This window comes from Sphaeramia orbicularis, chromosome 9 (genome assembly GCF_902148855.1).
Source record: "Sphaeramia orbicularis chromosome 9, fSphaOr1.1, whole genome shotgun sequence".
Taxonomy (NCBI): domain Eukaryota; kingdom Metazoa; phylum Chordata; class Actinopteri; order Kurtiformes; family Apogonidae; genus Sphaeramia; species Sphaeramia orbicularis.
Genome location: NC_043965.1, coordinates 46,155,401 through 46,167,961, shown reverse-complemented (window position 1 = coordinate 46,167,961; position 12,561 = coordinate 46,155,401). Strand labels below are relative to the sequence as shown.

General features: G+C 38.9%; 1 protein-coding gene across 2 annotated transcripts in view; it reads left to right on the top strand.

The window, feature by feature from the left end:
* The first annotated feature begins 5,272 nt into the window (after positions 1 to 5,272).
* Positions 5,273 to 12,561, top strand: part of atosb (atos homolog b) — a 62,678-nt gene continuing 55,389 nt past the window's right edge. For both annotated transcript variants that reach the window (XM_030144127.1, XM_030144126.1), the window contains exon 1: positions 5,273 to 5,632. The gene's annotated coding sequence lies outside the window, so the exon portion shown is untranslated. The remainder of the gene's footprint in view (positions 5,633 to 12,561) is intronic.

Here is a 12,561-nt window from a genome sequence, read left to right as displayed (position 1 = left end):
TAAATTACTGCTGCGTGACACAGGGACTCAAAATAAACATCATTATTTTTCTCTTTACGCAAATGTACAAAACATGCTGTTCTCATAAGAAACTGATCCTAAATGAAACATAGGGCTTTAGCTCTGATGTTAATATTTATTTATTTATTTCAAACATGCAAAGAAACAAAATAAAACAAAAAGCAAATGAAGACAAAAACAAAATAACATTTAAATGGACAGAATCTATCTTCAAGCACATACAAGTCTGAATATTGTATGGTCGAAAAGGAGTAGGAAGAAGTATGAACTTATTTAATCCTACCCCTCAGTGCTTTTACACCTTTAACATTAACTTAATACAACAATCAAACAATACTATTTTCCTAATTTCAGCATCGAACCACAACAATACATAATGCAGTAACTGAATTATTCACAACAAAATGTTTATGGCCTTACAGTCCTACAGACTCAACAATTCAACTAAAACTACAACTACAACTGTGATCAATATTGGATAAAAATGTTTAAATAAGTTTTTATGAACACAAATATGTTGTGACATGGGGACAGCAGTTTGTCACTTTGTTCAGAATCAGAATAAAAGACTTTACTGGAACTAACACTATAAATATGCTAATAAACTTTTATTGAACAAATATTACAACTGAAGTGATATATATACAGCTAATAGCAGAGCATATTTGACTAATAACTGGATTGTACATAACCTTTCTATATTCTTGTACTGTTGAATAATTAGCTCCTGCAGATTCACAGACTGAAAATATCATTACAAGCAAGAAAAAATATTATTATTAAAGTTAATAGTGCATTTACATATATGTCAGAAGTATAACTTTTACCTATTCAGTTCTATCTTTTTTCTATAAGTGATACTGATAATTTTTAAACCGTTCCATAAAAAAGAGTTCTGAAGCTAAAAAAAGAGAAATAACAGATGAAACTTTCATTTTTGACACTGATGTTCTCTTTCACTTGATCTGGCCCAAATGTAAAAGAATAGAGTGCAATAACTGCATGGTAGAGAAAACTGAAATATTCAAGCTAAGTATAAGTATGAGAAATTTACGCTTGAGTCCAGTTATGAGGAGCCAGCACTGACATACAAACTGGACAAAGAAAAGAATACAAACAGATGGACGTTACAGTTCAGATATGACTTTATTGATCCCACTGTGGGGAAAGAGTGACAACAAGAGTGGAAATATAAAGGAGAATCTTTTATTTCAGTGGTTCTCAAACTTTTTACAGTGGAGTACCCCCTGAAATATATTTTTTACCCAATTACCCTCAACTCCAACTTCAGCATTTTAGTCTTAAAAAAAAATGAAGCAAAATCTGTTCCTGTGCCAAAGGTGTCTGATTTTGTGTGCAAAATATAAACTGAAAAGCGTTATCTTTCATTGATAAGAAAAATAACTTGAATGATCATTGATGATTAAATGAACCTTTCATCAACAAAAAAAATATTACTTAATCACTCAAACTCATCTTGAATAATATAAAATAGAAATGTTCTTAAAATGTTGCCAAAGCTTAAACAAGATGACTGACAATAATAATAATAATAATAATAATAATAATAATAATAATAATAATAATAATATAAAAACAAATAAAATTATTGAAATGAAATAAGGTCAGGAGTGTCAGTTTTATTATATGAATGCATTTATTGTGTCTAAATTTCAGCATTAATTCTCATTATTTATTATGTATTCAGTACATGATGACTTATTTAATGTATTTAAAAAAAAAAAAAAAAAATGTCAAGTACCCCCTGGGCTTCTCCTGAGTACCCCTGGGGGTACACGTACCCCTGTTTGAGAGAGACTGATCTATTTAGATGACCTATTCTGTGCTCATGTACACTACCGGTCAAAAGTTTTAGAACACCCCAATTTTTCCAGTTTTGCATTGAAATTCAAGCAGTTCAAGTCCAATGAACAGCTTGAAATGGTACAAAGGTAAGCAGTGAACTGCCAGAGGTAAAAAAAAAAAAAAGAGGTAATGTTAAACAAAACTGAAAAATAATGTACATGTCTGAATTATACAAAAAGGTGAACAAGAAATGGGTTAACAACTTAAATCAGTTCTGCAGCAGTGGAGGTTGATCAAGACTGGAAAGTTGGTGCTACCAATTCCTCCAGGCGTCCCAACGTTTGTGAATTCCTTCCAACCCCCTCTGTCTGCAGAAAAGTAGTGTTGGAACACACTTTGGTACCATACCGTTATGAGCATTATTTGAACAGTATTGTACTGCAGAAAGTAGTGTGTTACTATAAAAATGGAAAAGAGGAAAAGGTAATTAACCATAGAGGAGAGACAAACCATCAGAACACTTAAAAATGTAGGTCTGTCCTACAGAGAAATGTCCAAGAAAGTCCAGGTGTCAGTAAGTCCAGTTTCCTTCACCATCCAAAGGCACTCAGAAACTGGAGGAAATGCTGACAGAAGAGGTCTGGCAGAGCCAAAGACACAACAGAATCAGAAGACAAGTTTATGACAGTCAACAGCTGGAGTGAGAGGAGACTGACAGGACAACAGCTTCAAGCACAGTGAAGATAGTGGTCGGAGTAAGCAAGTCTGAGTTTACACTGTGAACAGAAGACTTCCAGTTGCAGGTTTGATCAGTCCATAACACCTTCTTCCAGTCTTCAGTAGTTCACTGGTGGTGTTTCATGGCCCAGGCAAGCCTCTTTTTCTTATTCTGAAGTCTCAGCAATGGCTTTCTTGCTGCATCTTGACCCATCAAACCTGCGACTGGAAGTCTTCTCTTCACAGCTGAAACTCAGACTTGCTTACTACATATGGGATGATGCACAAAACAACAAATCCATAAATATATATTAAAAAAAAAACAAAAAACATCTTTGATCAGCTGTCCACTGTAGTGACCACTATGCACGAAAGGGTTAAATAATCTCTGTACAGGCCCAGGTGTGCAGCATTACCAACGAGCTGCAACTCCGTCACCAGTTGGTAACACCTCCAAGCTGACGTCACAACCTGACAGTCATCACACAGTTCCCCGCTTACCTTTGTACCATTTCAAGCTGTTCATTGGCCTGGAACTGCTTGAATTTCAATACAAAACAGGAAAAATTGGGATGTTCTAAAACTTTTGACCGGTAGTGTACATAGTTACATAACTCTAATATAGTTGTACATGATATTGATTTTATTTGTGTGTGTGGGGGGGGGTGTACTGTGACTTCCTGCATCAGTTGGATTGTCAAAGTGCAATTAGCCCTTTCATGCATGAATTATGAGAACCTTAGTCAATAATTTTTTCTTGAGCGATTTTATTCCTCTTTAAGCATGTGAAAAAAAAAATGCAATTGAGATTTTTTTAATGAACCTATTTTTCAAGGAGTTACAAAAATGTCCACTCAGATCCACACCATACGTTTAATTTTTGAAGCAAAGAAACACGTATTTAAACCCATCATCAGAAAGTGATATACTGTGTGAAAATATGAAATAAAAACATTTTTAATGCGGCTAATCTGATGTTTTCTCACATTTTATCATACTCTAACACTAGTTATTACGCACTTCATGGAGATAATATGCAAAAAAAACAATTTTTTGTTTAAGGAAACCGGTAATTACTGTCTAATAACAATTAATAATTGATTTCCACTCGAACATGTTAGTGCAGATCAGGTTTATATAAAACAGTAAAGTTACAGTAATGGTATAAAGCAGTGGTTCTCAATCTTTTTCTGTCGGGCCCCCCTTTGGAGCACGAAAAATCTCCAAGCCCCCCTCAACCCCAAAAACATTGTACCTGTGGTGCAATTATAGCTTTTATTGAAAGAAACATCAATATCGTTAGAATACTTTTTGCTTTTCCTTGAATTATTTGTTGTGCAAATTAAAAATAACTTTGATTTTTGATTGAACAATATAAATGACCTCAACAAAACTGCTCCCTGAGACATTATTTTTCCAATTAAAAATAGGAAATGTGTAATTATCTTACAACTATGACAATAAGGTAATTTTTTTTTGTAGAACAACAAACAAATTTTGGAAACAAGGATGAACATTTTAACAATATCAGTGGCTGCAGTGAGCCTGTTTCCGTTGCACATCTCAGAACATTAAAGTGAAATCTGTACAAACTGTGCAAAACCAGAAACATTGCACATTTTTCTTTTCCAGTCCAATCCTTGTCCATCGTCCAAACCTAAACTCTCGGTCTAGACTAGTGACAGATCACCATGGCAGTAGATTTCTTTGTTGTACGTCCCTAAAATGAGTCCAGGGTGCTCCAACGCTAAAACATTAGTTCCACCTGATACATGTTCTAACCTGAAGAAAGAAAACAAAACACCTAGGAATGATCCCATGCCCCCCCTTGAAAGCCTTCGCGCCCCCCTGGGGGGGCCCGCCCCACAGTTTGAAAAACACTGGTATAAATGTTAGTGTATTATTATGGGATGGTGCATAAGTGTCCATTGTGTTGGCTGATATGGAACTAAACCAACAAAACCCATGAATATAGAAGAGAACAGCTGGAGAAGAACTGTGACCACTATGCATGAAAGGGTTAAAAGCATAAATGTGTGAAAGGTGTTGGAGTTGCAGGAGATGTTGTTTTATGTTGTTTCACTGCAGGCCTCTGCTCCAAACAAACACACAGGCCTGTTCCTCTGCAAAGTGGAATCAAGCCCCGGTGTCCTCTGGGTAGATGATGGGCGTGGAGTTGAGCACAGCTGCATTGCAATATGGGGATTCGACGTGTAGCTGTGCTATTCTTAGCTCCGTGACAACATGGCCATGGGTGATTCAGTCCAAACGGAGGAAAAGAAAAGAAGGGGATTACCGTGTGGACATTACATTCAACATTCAATTGTTGAAGAACCCAGTGATGACGTCAGCGCCCTGTGATCAAACATGTATAAATGTTTCACTACATGCTCGGTTCATGTTATGAGTTAAATATTCTAAGATTATTTTAAGAGTCGGGTCCCCAGTACAACAGCCACCCTTGGCACTGAAAAATGGGAGGGGAGAAAAAGCACGTGTACTGGGCGGGTTTACAGCTAATCCACCGTCCAATCACTGAGCAGAATGTTTGAATAAATCTACATAATTTGAAGAGGGCGTTAATACTAAGTGCTGATTGGCTTAGCGTAACATAAACAGCCAATCGGTTAAATGACAGGCGCTCAGCTGGGTGCTAAGTCCCGCCTCCTTCATATTACCCCAGCAAACCCCGGAAACGCCGTCGTTTAAAGAGACAGAGGAGGAATTTTTTTTTTTAGGCAAAGGTTGAAACAACGAAAACAGCTGCGAGCACAAAAAAATACAAGGCACAGAAGAGGAGAGACGTGGTCAAGCCAAGCAGCGAGCTATGTGGCAAGAAAGAGCCGGATTATGAGCCTGAAAGTGTCCGATGATTCTACACGTCAACTGTCCGGCTAAGGAGGCTAACAGCTTTTAGCATCGAAGTCTTTTTTTGTGTGTGTGTGTGTGTGTGTGTCGCCCTGAAACGTTATTACCTGAGCGGAATCCGACAACGCAGCAGTGAGATAACAAAAAGGCCAAACTCCCAAACGACAGGGACGCGTCCGTTCAGACCTCTACGTCTCCTCACTCCAGCTTTGGTCTTAAAGTGAGTGGACTTTTAACATCTACTGCTTCTTTAATCTGCATTGTGTTGACATGTAAAGGCAGCTGTGTTGAAATCCGACAGGAAATCAGGTTATTCTGTCATGTGTGGGTCGTCACGGCTCGATATAAATACATACTGTAAGCGTGTCGACTGTCACAATGTTTAATTTTATAGTTTATCTTGAGAATCTGGGTAAGGAGAATAAGTGGAATCCAGCCTGAGCCAGTTGATGAGCTGACAGGGTGTAGGGGGCGTTCCCCTGCTTTGTCTGCCTTTTTCACTCTTTGTGTGTGTGTGTGTGTGTGTGTGTGTGTGTGTGTATGTGTGTGTGTGTGTGTGTGTGTGTGTGTGTGTGTGTGTGTGTGTGTGTGTGTGTGTGTACAGTCTGCTGTGATGAGGGACAGTGATAGAAGTCCCAGTGAATTACTCACCACAGTGGGTGTGGAGTGTGTCTCATCTATAGACATGTATAAATATTTGTGATTCCTTCCATCCTTACTGCACATGTCATGCAGTCCTTGCTTTGTGCATGTACATATGGACTTGTCATGCAGTCCTAGCTTTGTGCATGTACATATGGGTAGCAGTGGTATGTATATGTGAGATTGTGGCTGTAGCTCAACGGGTGGAGGGATGATGATCAGTGTAGAGCTTACAGGGGTAGGATGGCTCTGAGTGCAGTGGGTGTATTGTTCCCTTGGATTGCACTTGGGAATTGCATTGCATCATGCACTGAAGAGACCACTGATGCTGGCTGCCACTGAACTCTTGCTACTATTTGTATATTAGGTGTTAGCCAGTATCAGACCCTTGTTTTACTGATGCTGATATGATTAAGATAAGATAAGATAAGATTAGTCCCACAAGGGGAAATTCCAGGTTTACAGCAGCAAAAGTACAAGCACACAAGAGCAAAGAAGTGCAAAAATGAGATATACACAATCAAGAGAGCTATATACATTATATATTATATTACTATGAACATTTAAAGAAACAGTATATGCATAATACAAATGTTGGTAAAAACAGAAACACTCAGTTTTCAATCATTCATTGACTCTTGGCTCAGGTCCAGATAGGATGTGTCTATAGGTCCAGACGTGGACAAGGGTGTAATGGATTATCTGATGCCTATCACTCACCAGAGCTGCTTCAGTCTGCAGAAGTGTTGACAGATGGAACATGTTTAAATAACAAACCAGAGGCTTGAAGCAGTCATATATTTTAACCCAGAGATGTGCCCTGCCTAAATATAATACTGGCCTTTTAAAGTTACTGTATTTAAAAATATCTCAAATTTCTGATTAGTTAACAGAATTTCAGTCCAGTCATGCTCATGAGCTGTGGATCTGGTCATCACAGAAAACATGACAGAGTAAAAAAAAGCCTGAACCCAGGGCCAGGGATGAGTATGAAAATGATCCTGATCATGTCAGGAAGTTAATTAAAATGAGACAGCAGAGACTCATGACAGCTAAGCGTCACAAAGTGATTAAGTTTAGGTATATTTGGCATTATTGATGCAATAGAGGACAAAGAGTGTCACTTCCATGTTACTTATATGTTAATCAGACCACAGGTTCACTCACTGCCTCATTATCTCAAGTGTCCACTGGGGAAAAAACAACAGACTGTTTCTAAAGATGGATACAATTACACTTACAGCCAGTATGTTTGAGTCTGTCCTGGTAGTTTCCAATGTGGTTCATAAGTCCTGCACTCTCCATGTTACTATATGGAAGGTAGTTTTCATCAGATTGATTTGTGTCCAATATTCATCTTTCTGATCAGTTTGTATGTCCGTAAGTTATTCGATGTTATGAAAATGAGCAATTGACAGCTGTGATGATGAGTTGTGGCCCAGGATCAATGTTTGGCCAGAAACCCAGTAGGTGGGTGATGGGTGGGTGAACTTGACCTCTGTACTGCACATGCTCAGTCCACAAATGGCATCGCACCAGCAGACTTGCAGCTCCTATGAGCACTGGGTTTGTCATTGTTGCATTGTGGGAGATAACAGCATTGTGGCATCCATCTTTCTCTGATGTCTATACAATAGACAGAGAGAAGGTGTGATTTCAGATCCAACATCCTGTAATCAGATGTGAGGAAAATATAATAGTAAAACAGCTCAGTACTGGATCCAGTAATCAGTCAGGCTGATAATAAGACCCCTGATATATAAAATCTATAATGAGCAGAGTCAGCGTTTACAGGCCTCGCCCCCCTTTGTCCTGACAAGTGGGGCATGATGGCCTTGACGTCCACATTAAGAACACGTGCACATGCAACGGCCATGCATCATCACACTGGTGCATATGGAACCAGCAGGGACTCACATGTATGGACTCACGCCCATACATACGACTGCACCAAACACATCTGGATCTTTTTCTCTCCTCCTTGTCCTTGTATTGCTCTGACTGTGCCCCCCACCCCCTGCCGCCTGCCTGCACGCCATCCTCCTCTCTGTGTGTTAAACCAGTGGGCTTTGTCCTCAGCTGAGTGTGACGTCACTCAGATCTCTGCAGCCCTGAAGCCAAGGTACATGTGGTTCAGCAGGACTCATGTGTCCCGGGCTGGGCAGGGGAGGGGGGGGCTGTAAGACCGACCTCTGATATCAAAAGGAAACAAAAGGAATTTCATACATTTTCTTTCCTTTAACAATAACAAAAATTAGAATGCATAACAAAGATTTTTAAAGAAATATTCTATTCATATATTCAATATTCAACAAATATTGCAGCAGCAATAAAATACTTTTTCCCCATAAACAAAAGTGCATTTTGTGCAGAACAATTCCAGTGTCTAACAAAGTTTGTTAAACAACTAAATTCTCAAGAGTTACAATCAGCAATAAAAAAAGGCATTTTTCCTTAAACAAAAGTGCATTTTGTGCAGAACAAACACAGCACATTATATCTGGTGTTTGTTCGGTTAAAACATTGTTCAGAATTGGATTGCATATGGGATCCACACGATTACCGGTCCATCAGGCTAATACACAGAAGAGTCTGTGAGGATCCGGGTTCTCCTGGTTCTGTCTGAAGCTGTCAGTAAAGTTATAGCCTCTGTCAGATGTTCCTAACCCTAAGGTTGAAAGGGTTAAAAGAGTTAAAGAGTTAGAGGTAAAAGACATGAACAATGGGTTTGTTCATGCCTTTTGAGTTAATATGTTCATCTGTGGCTGATTATACGACACTACGGTTGATGTTCATGGTTGCTAATCTCCTTTTTTGTGTTCATACTGGTACCTGTGTGTGTGTGTGTGTGTGTGTGTGTGTGTGTGTGTGTGTTTGTGTGTTGTGTCTTGTTGTCGTCCTTCCAGTGAGTCTCTGCAGGATTTGATGTCAGAGATTACAGATGATTATGTTGGTTAGATCCAGTACTCACCACTGCTCTGGGCCTGTATTGATCTCCACTGTGTGTGTTCATGACTTTAGTGTGTGTGTGTGTGTGTGTGTGTGTGTGTGCGTGCGTGCATGCGCGCATGAACCTCTTATAGTTGGATCTGTATTGGAGCTAAATGACCTTAGTGTGTTTAATGTACAGAACATGTAAAAATGAAGGAGGTTCAAGGGGAACAGAAGCATGAGCCATGTCACATGTGAACTTGAACACATTTTAAAACACAGCTTCAAGCCGTCACCAAACACTTGTACTGACTGGTTGAAGGGAAAATGGAATATTTTTAGATAACTCAGCAGCTAAATCTCTGGGATGAAAAGTGAAGCCAAAGTGCCAAAAACCACAGTTCCCTGAATGATAACCTGAGGCTGGCTCCAAAAGCAGGGACGGGGGTTAGGGTTAGGGTTAGGGTTATTAGGGTTAGGGTTAGCAGGTCTGTCCCCAGAGACCCCTGTGTTAAAATGTCCAGTTTAACAATAGAAATACTAAACTGTTTTGATCTTAAAAGCTAGTTTGACCTTTCATGACAACTGTATTGAGGTGTAGGTTTAGAGAACTCACCTGATGTAAATTGTATGGAAACATAAAGCTGCAATGCTTAAAAGTGTTTTTTTTTGTTTGTTTTTTGGGGTTTTTTTGGGGAGGGGGGGGTATTTTTTTTTGCATCATTGGGCAAAAAATTCCTTAATTCTGCTTCAGCATATTCCAAGTCAAGTCATCTGAAAAGGGCTTTAGACTTCTGCATCTAGTTTCAGGCTGTATACAAGCTTCTCCATAATGCAGATTTAATTTAATCTTAGGTGTTTTCAGATAGGTAGGGGGGTTAAAGACATGATTGACAGCTGTAATTATCTAATCACGGGTCAGATTCAGTCAGTGACCTGGACATGAGGCTACTGCTCATTTCATGTCTCAGCATGAAAGCTTGAAAAACTGGCATCATTTTCTTAACACATATATTACGTCTTTGGTTTTGACTGGGGTATTTTCAGATTCTGGTGACTTTTCTTCCCTGATTTCTGCTCCTGTAGCTTTGAAATTATGTGCATGGTTGGTATGAAGATTTCCTTCCTCTCTTCTCCCTCTTTTTTTTTTTTTTTGAATCTCATTAATTGATTTTAGCCTGTATATTTCATTATCACAGTAGCTTGAATGTTTATTTCATTATCCTGAAGGTCTATGATTATGTTTTTATGTATTAATACATGACTTACTATGAAGATTATATTATTGTGAAGTTATTGTATTCGTAACAGTGGGCTTAATCACTAGAGCCTGAGTAACTACCAATGCATTCTGGGAATTTTATGTTTGAAATGACCGTCCTTGTTTAGCTCTAAGTGTGATAGACAAAGTTGGAGCTCCTTTTTTCCTGACATGCAGCTCTGTAGTGGGGGTTTAACCATTACACAAACAACAAACGATTTTGTGGTGCAAATGTTTCATCAAGTTTGCCTTTAGTTAATGACTAATATAGCCACAGTAGTTAATGTTACCATTAATTCAACATTGGACTGTGGTCTGTCAGTTAGCCTGCAAATGAGTGCAGCTGTATTAATATGCAGCCAGTGGCTCAACTTGTTGGTGTTTTAGTGTAAATGTTCCAGTTTTGAAGTGGTGGGTCTTTTCAGGATGTTAGCAGTAGCTTTAGCCTGGTGAGTTTCATCCCCTGCACTTTGGACTGCCTTGTCCAAATTTGTCTTTACTTAGTTACAGCACCTGTCCTGTTACCATCAATAATGGGCAAATGTAGATAATGTTAGCATTTATTTGGTATTTCATTATATGGTCTGTATACAAGCCTGCCAATTAGTGTATTTAGACTTGTTTTTACAGCAGTTGATTTACTGCTGTCCAGCATGACTGTATGTGTTAACTGTTATCAAACAGTGCAAATTACTTTTATTTTCTAGCAGCATGGCTGGTGGTTTCAGTCAGATAGCAGCAGAGGTAGGCTGGCGAGTTTCACCCATCATCCAAATATGTTCACCTCTGCCTACAAAATAAACAAGATGGCGATGGCCCAAATGCAATACTTAGAACGTTTATCCAAAAAGAGCAGTTAAGACACTGAAAGACTGGATATATTTTCACCATCCATTCATTGTACAACCCCTCAGGCATAAAAACCACGCTCATTAAGATACTTGAGAATGGCAACAATAGAGAGCCAATCAGAGTGGGTGTGTAATGTCACATGGTTTGGCTTTGAGGCTCAGTGTGGATGCAGGTTTGGATGAGAGATAAAATTAACAGGAGGTGAGGTCAAAGGTCAGCCCACACTGTGTGTGTTAAGTATGTGCGTCCGCCTGTATTTCCCCTTTAATCAGAAGCAAATGTTCTCCCACAGGGCAGAGGGTGGGAACCCCATTGATACTCGGCTGTTGGAAGGAGATAATGTTATCACAGGTATCACTTGAGTTTGGGGGTGGGGGTGTATGGAGATGCCAACAGTGGATGTATTTTTCTATTTCTGTTTTTCTAAAACCCTCTTGACTGGAGCCACTTTTAGCCCTAAGCCCCCACTTTATCTGTTGTGGTCTGACACACATTCACACAGAGTTAGGCCTAGGTTCAGGCTTATAGGTCAGTTCGTCTGTCTTTAAGAGGAACCAGTTAGTCCTCTTATAACCGTGGAATGTATGTGTGTGACTGTAGATGACCCTATTCACAGAGCAGCCAATGCCAATGAAATCAACCATAGGTAGAATAAACATGTTTTGCAGCAGCGATTGGTGACAAATGACAACAACACTTCAAGAGCGATGCAACTGGACTTTTCTTACCATTAAAACCTGCCTTCGAAGTCTCAACATGAAAGCTTGAAAAACTGGCAATACCCCAGTCAAACCCAGCTGACAGAAGAAATCCAACCAGGGAGGATGGTTGACAGAACCACCTGCTGAATGCACCAGCGGGGTTAGGCATCACATTGTCAGTGATATCCAGCTCCTACTGTGTTGATAATTGGGAGTTTTATTGGTGATTAGGGATACTTTTTCAAGTACTTAGTGCAAATGGTAATAGAACACTGAAAATACTAAAAATCTAAAAAAAAAAAACCCTAAAAGGTTACATGTAAAAACCACAAGGTCATGTTTTTCTATCGTACATGATGTTTTAGATCAGGGGTGTCAAACTCATTTTCTTCCGGGGGCCACATTCAGCCCACTTTAATCTGAAGTGGACTGGACCAGTAAAATAATAGCATGATAGCCAATAAATAATGACAACTCCAAATTGTTTTAGCGCAAAAACTAACATCCAGTTCTGCCAATATTTACATTTACAAACTATCCAAACAAAAAGGATGTGAATAAGCTGAAAACAATGAAATTTCTTAAGAAATATAAATACAATTTTATCAATATTATGCCTCGACTTATCATTTGTACATATGCATTACAGATCCGATCTACAAAGGCACAAAACATTCAGTAACAGGCAGAATATTGTTAAAACTGCACTTAATTTACTTCAGACATTTCAGGTTATTCATATTTGTTCAGGTTATTCACATT